This window comes from Eretmochelys imbricata, chromosome 1, assembly GCF_965152235.1.
Source record: "Eretmochelys imbricata isolate rEreImb1 chromosome 1, rEreImb1.hap1, whole genome shotgun sequence".
Lineage (NCBI taxonomy): Eukaryota > Metazoa > Chordata > Testudines > Cheloniidae > Eretmochelys > Eretmochelys imbricata.
This window is the reverse complement of record NC_135572.1, coordinates 324097206-324109375: the sequence shown is the minus strand read 5'-3', so window position 1 is coordinate 324109375 and position 12170 is coordinate 324097206.

Genomic DNA, 12170 nt, shown 5'->3' with positions numbered 1-12170 from the left:
GATGAAAGCTGGAGGCATGTAGGTAGGAATAGATTTCCAGTATAGGGTGGTGTTTATGTGACCATCACTTATTAGCACTGTAGTGTCCAGGAAGTGGATCTCTTGTGTGGACTGGTCCAGGCTGAGGTTGATGGTGGGATGGAAATTGTTGAAATCATGGTGGAATTCCTCAAGGGCTTCTTTTCCATGGGTCCAGATGATGAAGATGTCATCAATATAGCGCAAGTAGAGTAGGGGCATTAGGGGATGAGAGCTGAGGAAGCGTTGTTCTAAGTCAGCCATAAAAATGTTGGCATACTGTGGGGCCATGCGGGTACCCATAGCAGTGCTGCTGATTTGAAGGTATACATTGTCCCCAAATGTGAAATAGTTATGGGTGAGGACAAAGTCACAAAGTAGTCAGATTACTCTCAAGCCCCAAGAGACCAGTCACTTACCCCAGATCAATTTGAACCTTAGATCTCACACCAAAGACAACAACTGTAGCCAGTCCTCTAGTAATTTAACTAAAGATTTATTAACTAGGAAAAAGAAATGAGAGAGTTATTTACTGGTTAAAGCAGGCAACATATACACACAAATGAATTACAGGTCTATGGTTCCAAAAAGTGACAGAGCTGTAGTAATCTGTCAGTGCTGAAAGAAAAGGAGTACTTGTGGCACCTTAGAGACTAACCAATTTATTTGAGCATAAGCTTTCATGAGCTACAGCTTACTTCATCCGATGAAGTGAGCTGTAGCTCACAAAAGCTTATGCTCAAATAAATTGGTTAGTCTCTAAGGTTCCACAAGTACTCCTTTTCTTTTTGCGAATACAGACTAACACGGCTGTTACTCTGAAACCTGTCAATGCTGAATGTCCTTTAGGGCTAACCCAGGTTGACCCTTGGGATCTCTGCTTTGTTTCTTAGATGTAGCCCTGGGAGAGTTCAAACATCAAAGAGAGAACTATTTCTTCTTCTGAGCATCTTTATATGCCTTTCCCCCAGAGTTCAAACTGATGGAATGAGGCAGAGCTCCTGCACCGAACTTCTTCAAAGGTGGATAGAGTAATCAACAAAGTTTTTGTCCTACAATGGTCCATTTAGTTTTGAAAGACCTTCTTGATGGGTGGAGGAACCACTCCTCCTGTCTGAGTTCACAAGTTCAGAGCAGGCATTTTTACAATTGTAAAGCAAAATTTTCATATTACCTGATAGCATGGGATATAGATATTACAAATAAGATTAATGCATGCAAAAAGTTACAAGCATTTTATAGAGACTAAACACTTTCTTACAAGTCTAACACTTATCTTGAACAATACCAAATATATAGGTGAGCTTGGCTGGCTCCCTGCTAAAAATTTATCAGTGCTCAGCTGATACCTGCAGACTTGGGAAGAGCTGGCACTTTGTCTACCAGCATCACAGTCTACACCCAGCAGGACAGAGAATCTTGGTCTGGGTTTTTCTTTTCAAAGAATGCATTGCAAAGTTTAACTGGACTTTAAAGACAGGGGAGCTGAACCTGATAAGCAATTGAATCAACTGATTGTATATAATATTACTGTATTATACAAGTTTAGTGTGTGAAGTGTTTTAGGAAAGCCTATGACACACTGGTGATTAATAGTAGTCAAATGTATGTATTAACACATATAAGGAATTATTGATAGTCAGTGTTATACGTATAAGAAGCACACAGGATCTTTATAGGGAAGAAGGCAGCATGCCACATTTATTGAGAATACAACAGTTAGCATATGCTTTTCAATCTCTCTCTCTCACACACACAGTCCTGCCAGTTGATGTTTATAGTTTCCAGTTCAGAGTCTGGATCAATCTAGTGGCCAGCCAGATTGGTTGCAGAGGGGAGCAGGGCTCTGTCGGTTGTGATCCGATGCTCCTGGAGTGTGGCAAGATGAACCCAAAGTCCCATGGCAAAGTACCCTGTTCTTATAGTCCTTTTTCTCTGTTGAAGTCTATAGATTTTGCTATGTCAGTTTCTGACTGATTACTCCTTGATTGGTGTTAACATTCCAAAACACCTCTGAGAGGGTCATCCTGTCCTAGTTTTGATATAATCAATTGTCTTTAGGGGAGCCAGCCTTCTCCTCAGAGTTGTCAGTTTGCCCTTCCTCAATCATGGATACGCACTGATGGTTCTTTGGCATCAACAAATCTCGATAAGTGTCTTCGCTCCTCCTTTCTTGACCATCTGGTTAACAATGGCCTTCACACCTTATCTTTTCCTGATACATGCATTCCTCATTCACACAAGCAGTCTCTTACGGATACCAAACAGTCTTTTACAGAGACTTTGAGAATACAAACAGTAGTATTTTATATTGAGCAAACAGGCATTGCAAATTAAACCTTGCTAAGTTTCACAATCAATAACCAAGATAATTTACATTGAGACCCAGGCCTTCAATGTTCCTCTAATCTACTTAACATAGACACAATACAGAATCCTGTCTCTTACTAACTAGACCTTAAAACAAAGAACTAAAGAGGGCCCAATTTGTAATGCATATGGGAAAACAGAATCTCATAGTCCCAGAGGGTCATTCCTTTCTGCTATTCAAATGGGGTGGCTAGCAGGATGAAATCAAATTATACATTCATTCTTATAGTGTAATTCTAAAATCCTGCCCCTACATTAATATTAAGGTTTCAGAGTGGTAGCCGTGTTAGTCTGTATCAGCAAAAACAATGAGGCGTCCTTGTGGCACCTTAGAGACTAACAAATTTGCCCAAATAAATTTGTTAGTCTCTAAGGTGCCAGAAGGACTCCTCATTTTTATTAATATTAAGCTTCACAATCTGTGTCCAAACAATGGAAGAAACAGGTCTCTCCCTGTCAGAAGGGAATGTCACAGCTTTCTACCTGTCTCCAATAAATTAAGCAAGGTGTGACCCAAAACATTGGAAGCCCCAGTTACATTCAAATCAGCAGGGGAATGGGAAGCCCACAGGAAGGAAAAAACAGCATGAGATCATCCTGCCTCTTGCAACAAGGTCACTGAACTTTGGAAGACATAAGCAAAGACAGAAGCCATCTTTGGCATCCATCACTAGAGAGTGACAAGGGAACAGAGCTCTTGCAAGCTGAGAAAGGTGGATCCTTCAACCCAGGAGTTGAAGTTTTTGGAAACTGAATATAGGTGAAAAACCTACTTAGGAAAAGATCTTTCACCTAGGAAGATAAGGGAAGTCAATATCTTGTACTTCTGTGGAAAGAAGAATGATCAGTGGGAGAAAGCATCTTGAACAAAGCCTGTACCCCGCTAGATCAAGTTTTAGATTTTTAGATGCATTTTCACTTTTATTTGCTTGTAACCATTTCTATTTTATTTATGCCTTTTACTTGGCCTCACTTCAAATAGGTTTTTAATAAATGTTTTGTTTTATTTTTTCTATAAACCAATGCAGTGAGGTGTTTGCAGAAAAGGGTATATTTACCCCAGTTAAGTTAGGATTCTGGAATATGCTTTTGTCTCTTTAAAGAAACAAACAAACCTTATTATTTCTCTGTGAGGTCCAGGAGAGGGCTGAACATTGCAGAGCACATAGTTTGGGAGAAACCTGGAACAGGGAGCGTGCTGGGGACACTTTGCAGCTTGTACCCAAGGCTGGCAGAAGGCAGAGTGGAGCTGTAGTCAGACTGCTGGGGTCAGAGCTGCTGAACCAGCACTGTCTGCCACACAGACACTCAGGGTGTGACCTGAATGCTTCTAGGCTTGCTGTGAGCATTCCAGACTGGGAACTAAAATAGCAAAGCATTGTAGGGCACCAGCAGGGCACGTAGTGATGACTCCTCTCTGGTCTGACTTGCACCTTGAACCCAGTGTCAGCTAGTAAACCCAATTTAATCTTTCATCTCAGAACTAGACTAGTACAAAACTCCACTTGAGCCAGTTCGCACTGGAGCCTTCCATCCAAGGATCTCAAAGGGTATGACAAACAAATGAAATTAGTCTCACAGCACCCATTAGTCATCGTCAGCGATCCCTCGGAGTTCGAGGATGATTGTCTCCCAATAAAAAGATAGCAGATTATCGCTGATGGATCCACAGGTGACTAATGAGATCTACCTGGGATCCACAGACCTTGTCACAGTTGGGGCAGATATTTCCCAATGGACGGGGCGGATCTGGGTTGTTAAGTTGGGCTGCAGGATGTTCTTTCCTCCTTTCCCGTTTCTCCTTTTCCTGTTCTCTCCTTTGGGTCTCAAAAAAACTGTTCTTCCGTAATTGTTCTTCAAGATGAGTTGCTCATGGCCATTCCACGTCAGGTGAGCATGCACCATGTGCGCAGTCACCGGAGATTTTTCCCTCAGTGGTATCCTTTGGGCTAGCTCTAGCGCCCTCTGGGGCCAGGTGCTCAGGCACTGGTATAAAGGGGGCCGGCCATCCTTCTCAGTTCCTTCTTACCACCCATAAAGATAGGCATGCAGGGAGGCTAGGCTAAGGTCCATCCTGATGGAAGCTGCACTCAGACCGATGTCGGTGCCGAGTGCTCCTCTAGTGGCACGTGTCTCTTGGCACCATTCCTCTTCACGGGTGCAGAGGAAGAAGCACAGAAAAGCAATGATCCAAGAGGGGACATTCCCTGGATCCAAGGAAGGACAAGCATGGAGAGTTGGGCCACTCCTCTGCCCTCACCCCACAAGTGGCACCATCAATTCCATGCTTGCAGGTGTCCTTGAGTCCAGTGCAGAACCAACCACATACCCCCGGGGGGGACATTGTGGCACCAGTGGGATCATGGTGCTGCCCACCCTGGAGGGACCTCATGGCATTTCTGGTACCACTTACTCTGGCGGGGCAAGATCCAGCACCGATGAGGATGTCAAGCAGAAGGGAGCATGTTGCCCCCAACTCCTATACAGCACCAGGTCTTCCAATACCAACCAGAGGGAAACCAACCCTGGTGATGTTGGCGATGGCTTCTCTGCTCTGGCACCATTCTCGGCACCCTCAGCACCTCACCCATCTTGTCTCTTGAAAGCAAGATGGCATTCTAAGGAGATGCTAACTAAGGTGTCCAAAAACCACCTTCGCATAGCCTTACCAAGTCCCCATACAGACACTGATGGAATGACAGACAACTCCATCCCCTTCCAGATGGGCCCTTCAAGACTAACTTGATACTTATGGTAGGAAGAATGTCAAAGAATTAACTGCTGCTGCCTGTGCTGTGGCTAAACAGAAGGTTTCAGTCTCACACGAGGAAGCGAACACTGGCTTCTAAAATACTAGTTAATGGGAAGTACCTTGATTTAAAAGAAATGAATGCTGCTTTGTCTGTACTGCTCCAGCGTAAAGAAAAAATATTCAGGTCAATAAATCAGTTGCTAGTTTTTTACAAAGGGGTTTTGTAAAAGTACAAAAGGTTTTAGTTGGGGCTGAAGGTGATGGCTAGTGGCATTCTGTTATTTTCTTTGTTGGGCCTGTCCTGTAGTAGGTGATTTCTGGGTACTCTTCTGGCTCTGTCAATCTGTTTCTTCACTTCATCAGGTGGGTACTGTAGTTGAAAGAATGCTTTATAGAGATCTTGTAGGTGTTTGTCTCTGTCTGAGGGGTTGGAGCAAATGCGGTTGTATCGCAGAGCTTGGCTGTAGACAATGGATCATGTGGTGTGCTCTGGATCAAAGCTGGAGGCATGTAGGTAAGCATAGCGGTCAGTAGGTTTCTGGTATAGGGTGGTGTTTATGTGACCATCGCTTATTAGCACTGTAGTGTCCAGGAAATGGATTTCTTATGTGGACTGGTCCAGGCTGAGGTTGATGGTGGGATTGAAAATTGTTGAAAAAACACTAACCCAGGAACCTATTCTTGCAACAAAGCCCGTTGCCAACTGTGTCCACATATCTATTCAGGGGACACCATCACAGGGCCTAATCACATCAGCCACACTATCAGAGGCTCGTTCACTGCACATCTACCAATGTGATATATGCCATCATGTGCCAGCAATGCCCCTCTGCCATGCACATTGGCAAAACCAGACAGTCTTTACGTAAAAGAATAAACGGACACAAATCAGACGTAAAGAATTATAACATTCATAATCCAGTCGGAGAACATGTCAATCTCTCTTGTCACTCGATTACAGACCTAAAAGTCGCAATATTACAACAAAAAAACTTCAGAAACAGACTCCAACAAGACACTGCTGAATTGGAATTAATTTGCAAACTGGACACCATTAAATTAGGCTTGAATAAAGACTGGGCGTGGATGTGTCATTACACAAAGTAAAACTATTTTCCCACTGTTCCTCACACATTCTTGTCAACTGCTGGAAATGGCCCACCTTGACTATCACTACAAAAGATTTTTTTTCTCTCCTGCTGGTAATAGCTCACCTTACCCGATCACTCTCGTTACAGTGTGCATGGTAACACCCATTGTTTCATATTCTCTGTGTATATAAAATCTCCCTCCTGTATTTTCCACTGCATGCATCTGATGAAGCGAGCTCTAGCTCATCAAAGCTTATGCTCAAATAAATTTGTTAGTCTCTAAGGTGCCACAGGTAATCCTGTTCTTCTAGCAGAAGCAGGAATAGTCTGATGTTGCTGTAGGCATTCCCTTGCTCTTTGTAGATGGTAACTGTGACTACATAACAATTTCTCCCTATCTAGAAATGTACGACTATGCTCCAACTGTAGGGGGGGAAGCATATAATGCATTTGTTGTTGCAGGAGACTGTACTGTAACAGACTTTCTCTGCTTTCGTTTTAAACCAGTAGAGGGTACTCTTAAACTGCTACAACCACAATTAGGGGTTGTATTCCTGCTGACGAGCCAGTGTTTGAAATGCAAACAATATTACTGGAGGAAGGGTGAGAAGGATTATTTTGAACTTCTAATGCCAATCTATGGGAGAGATCCCTCACAGTAAGGTAAAACTAACATTTAGTATATAAAAAAATTCCTAAACTCAGAATACTAACAGTCTACCTCAGTCATCAAACAAGATACCATGGTGGCAGATTCTGGGACAGCAAACGCTTATGCTTCACTTTACATATGTGAGAAGTCTCATTAAAGTCAATACAGCACTATTCATCTGTCTAAAGTGAAGCATGAGCGTAAGTGTTTGCAGGATTGGTGCTATAGATTACTATACATTTATATTCCTGCCAATTAACTAATATAGTTCTTAGCACGAACTGATTTAAGTCTATGGAATTCAGTAGATGATAAAACCACATGACCTCATAGAAATGTAGGGCTAGAAGGGACCTAAAGAAATCATAAAGTCCATCTCCACTATGCTGAGACTAAGTATACATAATTTACATACCTCTTACTCTCCATTCTCATACAAGCTCAAGTCAGTACCAAAAACATACAGTTCACTTATCTTAGTAACATTTTGTCAACACAAGTGTAAATAAAACATGGGTTCTTAATATATCACATGCTTTTCCATGCCACTCGTACTTTTACACTGCTTCTTGTCTGTATAACTACATGTTATTGTATTAAACATATGAACTATTTGCCCTCCATGCTCCTCTACCTTTCCAAGTCTCAGCCTCTGTCAGCCAATTGTACCCAACCTCAAGTCCATTCTTATTGCTCACAGATGTTTCGTCTCTACAAATTGGCAGAGAAGCAAAGGGTGAGGTAACAAGCAACACCTGGGACCAATTCATGATTCTTATTGGCACATCTGGAGCTCCCAGAATGATTAAAGTGCTAAGGCTAATGGAGCCACTTTTATGGTCAATTTGCAGTCCAACACTACCTCTGCCAGTATAATGAACGCTGATGGCTCATTACGAACAGAATAACATTGTTTTCTACTGTAGCTCTTGCCTGGACATTGCAGCTCATTAGTTCTCCATTTTCTCCCTTCAAAACTTTCTACAGATGAGACTGTGGAGGGACAAAAAGTGTTATTGTTACATTGTGAGTGGCAGATTTCGTTTCAGTGCCCTGTTTATAAGGATCTGATGGTTAAAAAAGATCAGGGAATTAGGGGCTGGAATTCAGACAAGGCTGTCAACATTCTTGTTGCACGGGAAAGGTGAGATAACTCTCTTGTTACTTAGCAGGTATTTTATTTTCCAAACATGTTCATTTTAAACATATCTGTATAATAGGATTTCTTAATCTTGCCTGTGCCATTTCTCTGGATGCCCTGAACCATACTATAGAAATGCAAAGTATCATCATTATTATTTATTATGACAAACTCCATTCAAATGCAGTTCGGCGTAGGGGAGAAATATTGTTTAAAATTTGAAATCTCTATGCTTTCTTTTTATATTGACTTCACCTGTCCTGTGTGTTATCTGTCAGAAGGTAAAAACATGCTTACATCTATCCCTGTTCAGCAAAGCACTTAAGTTCATGATTAATTTTAGGCATGTGCTTCAATCTAATTCCCCAGAAGCTAATGTGATTTAAGCATGGGCTTAAGTGCTTTGCTGAATCAGATAGCAGAGCTGCAGTAGCCAATAGCTTGCGTATTCATATGTACCAAGCTATGGCTTTCTGCAAACAGTAATACAGATGCTTAACTTTAAGACTGTGAATAGTTTCAGTGGCTTCAATGGGACTAACAAAGTTAAGCACATGTCCAAATGCTTGTAATATGAGGACCTAAATTACCAGTGTGACAGGTTCCCTCCAGGATGACACCTGGAATTGGGGTACCAGTGAGCCCCCTGACCCACCAGCCTGGGCTCCCGCTAACACTGTACTGCTGTGACAAACTACAAGGCCTTCCAGCCTGCACTTTCACCAGCATACATACAGGTAGGAACACACCCAGCTGCAGTTACAAGCAGGCTCTCTGACCAGCCCCTGTTTGGGAAAGCTGCTCCCGGCTCTGCAGGCATGCACCCCTTCTGGAGTATAAACCCAAAATTATATCGTCTTGTACTGCACAGGGAACTGTACAGCGTAAGCTCATAAAATTCTCCCCCTCAATGTGGAGAGGAATATGCAACAGCCTTTTGTCCCTGACTTATGATTCCCGCACACTGGTTTGGATAAAGCAAAAAGAAGTTTATTAACTACAAGAGATAGATTTTAAGTGATAACAAACAGATCAAAGCAGGTTAGCTAGAAAATAAACAAAAAAACCCAAACTAAACTTAATATACTAAATAGGTTGAATATAAATAGCAGATTCTCACCCTAAGAGATGATATAAGCTGGCTGCAGATTCTTAAGGGGCAAGCTCCACTTGCTTACAGCTTGGAATCCCCAGGTATTCCGTTCACAGACTAGAAATCCCTTTAGCCTGGGTCTAGCACTTCCCCCAGTTCAGTCTTTGTTCCTCAGGTGTTTCCAGGAGTCTTCTTGTGTGGGGAGCGAAGAACACCAGTTGATATCACTCCCTGCCTTATATAGCTTTTGCATATGGTGGGAGCCCTTTGTTTCAAAGCTTGGTTCTCAGACCGATCTATGAAAAAACACTGACATCCCAAGATGGAGTCACCATCCCAAGGTGGGAGATAAGCTTCTCCTATAGCCTATAGTTTTTCCTAATGGCTCTGTCATAAATATAAAGGGAAAGGTAACAACCTTCCTGTATACAGTACTATAAAATCCCTCCTGGCCAGAAGCACAATATCCTTTTACCTGTAAAGGGTTAAGAAGCTCAAGTAACCTGGCTGGCACCTGACGAAAAGGACCGATAAGGGGACAAGATACTTTCAAATCTGCAGGGGTGTGGGGGAGAAAGGCTTTTGTCTGTCTGTTCTGTGTGCTTGCCAGTGAGAGATCAAGAAAGCAAGCAATCCAACTCCATTAGAAGTAGTAAGTACTAGCAAGGAAATGCATTAGTTTACTTTTGTTTTGGTTTGTGATTTTCTCTGTGCTGAGAGGGAGGTGTATTCCTGGTTTTATTTTTGTAACTTTAAAGTTTTTGCCCAGAGGGAAATCCTCTGTGTTTTAAATCTGATTGCCCTGTGAGATTAGCTTCCCTTCTAATTTTACAGAGGTGTTTCTTTTACCTTTTTTCTTTCTAATAAAGTTTCTTTTAAGAGCCTGACTGATTTCTCTATGGTTCTAAGACCCAGGGGTTTGGATCTGTGATCACTTTGTAACCAATTGGTTAGGATATTATGTTCAAGCCTCCCCACAAAAGGGGATGAAAGGGTTTGGGGGATCTTTTGGGGGAACAGGAACTCCAAGTGGTCCTTTCCCTGATTCTTTGTTAAATCACTTGGTGGTGGCAGCGTACCCTCCAAGGGCAAAGAGTTTGTGCCTTGGGGAAGTTTTACCCTAAGCTGGTAGAAATAAGCTTAGGGGGTCTTTCATGAGGGTCCCCACATCTGTACCCTAGAGTTCAGAGTGGGGAAGGAACCCTGGCAGACTCATTGCCCTGAATAGGCCCTTCCCCACTCAGCTGTCTAGACTGAGAGCATCTTGTCTAGTGGGCATTACCCAGGTGTAATTACCTTTGAAATACAGATACATAGTCAACAGCCATAACTTCAGATACAAAAATGATATATGCATACAAATAGGATAACCATATTCAGCAAATCATAACCTTTTAATGACACTTCACATGACCCATCTTGCATAAAATGCATCATAATTATGCTATAATCATATCATAATATCACCGTGAAGAATATGGTCTGCAGTGTCACAATCAGCAGTGTTGGGTTTCTCACAGTGATGTTAAAGGGACACTCCATTGCATGCTGGTTGAAGTGGTTCAATCTAGGACAACACATTTCCATGGGAAAGTTCCCCTGTTATTGAATCCAACTATCTCAGAGCACATGCTCCAAATCCAGAACAAGGCGTGAACTTATGTGATTGTTAATAGCAATGAAAAAGACTGCCTGTTGCATAGTAGTCAGTCTATAAACAAAAAAATGGACTACTTTTGAAGAGTTATCTTCTCTTACTCTGAAAATAGCATAGATATTTACCAGGGAAGTCATCATCAATCATATGGCAATCTGGCTATTGGCTTCAGCTCTATAGTGATAATATTTGGACTTTACATAATGTAAAATAAGAACACAGTGTTTAGATGAGTAAGGAGTACAGTATTGGAAAGATTCAATTACATGAGTTAATGTTCCTTGAATAGCACTTGAATAAACTTCCATGGGAAATTTGTTTATTTCTGAACATAGTTAAATGGTTCCAGGAAATACTCACGCTATGAAAAACTCTGCCTATTCCCTCGGGAAGGAGAGGTATTTATCAGAGGATTGGGATATTCTGTCTTGGCCAGTGGTGAAATGGAAATGCCATACTTTATTCTTAGTCTCTGTGTTTACAAGTAGAAAGAAAGAGAATGCACAATGTTGGAAACTCAATTCGGCTGCTGTTTCCAAGGTCCTGGGAAAACCTCAAAAGTCTTCCAGTTCTTAGCAGCAAATTGAGTGATGCAGAGAAACAGCATTAATACAATAGTAAGAAGGGGCCAGCATTGAGTCTGTGTAATCACAAAGACCCAGCTCCACAAAGGGATTGAGGCACCACTGTGACCCACCAAAACACCCGCTAGGCTTCTCAACTCACTTGGCACCTACATGTCTCTTGTAAAACCTCCATTGGCACCTACATTTCTAGATCTGGGCATGCGCATTGCTGTTTCAGTGTAGGTGGCTGGAGGCCTATCGCCTGCCTAAACCCCACCATAATCCATGGAAAGATAAGTGTTCACCCACCTATTTTACCTACAGGGCCCAATCTGGTACACATACTCATAGGATGCTTATCAGATCAGGCCCGATCTAAGATCCGGTAGCAGAAGTTGAGGTAGTGGTGGCTTTGCCACCATTATAACATTTAGCCCAGTGATTAGAGCACTCACCAGGGATGTGGGAGACCTGGGTTTAAATTCCCCTCTCTACCTGAGGGGGAAAAAAGATTTAAACATTCCAACACCCCAGTGAGTGTCCTAATGTCTGGGCAATGAGATATTCTAATAAGAGAGTCCCCGAATCTCGCCAGTTGAAGCTGTTACACTTTGGATAAATACTTGATAGTCACTGCACCAGAGAGTGAGAATAATTTTATAGCCTGGGGGTTATGGTGCCCACCTGGGATGTGGCAGATCCAGGGTCCAGTCCCCCTACTCTGGTGACTTTTTAATTATTTATCCAAACTGGAACTTCAACAGGAGAGACTGAGGGAGACCTACATCAGACTGTTCTATAGCTCAACCGTTAAGTCACTCTCCTAAGAG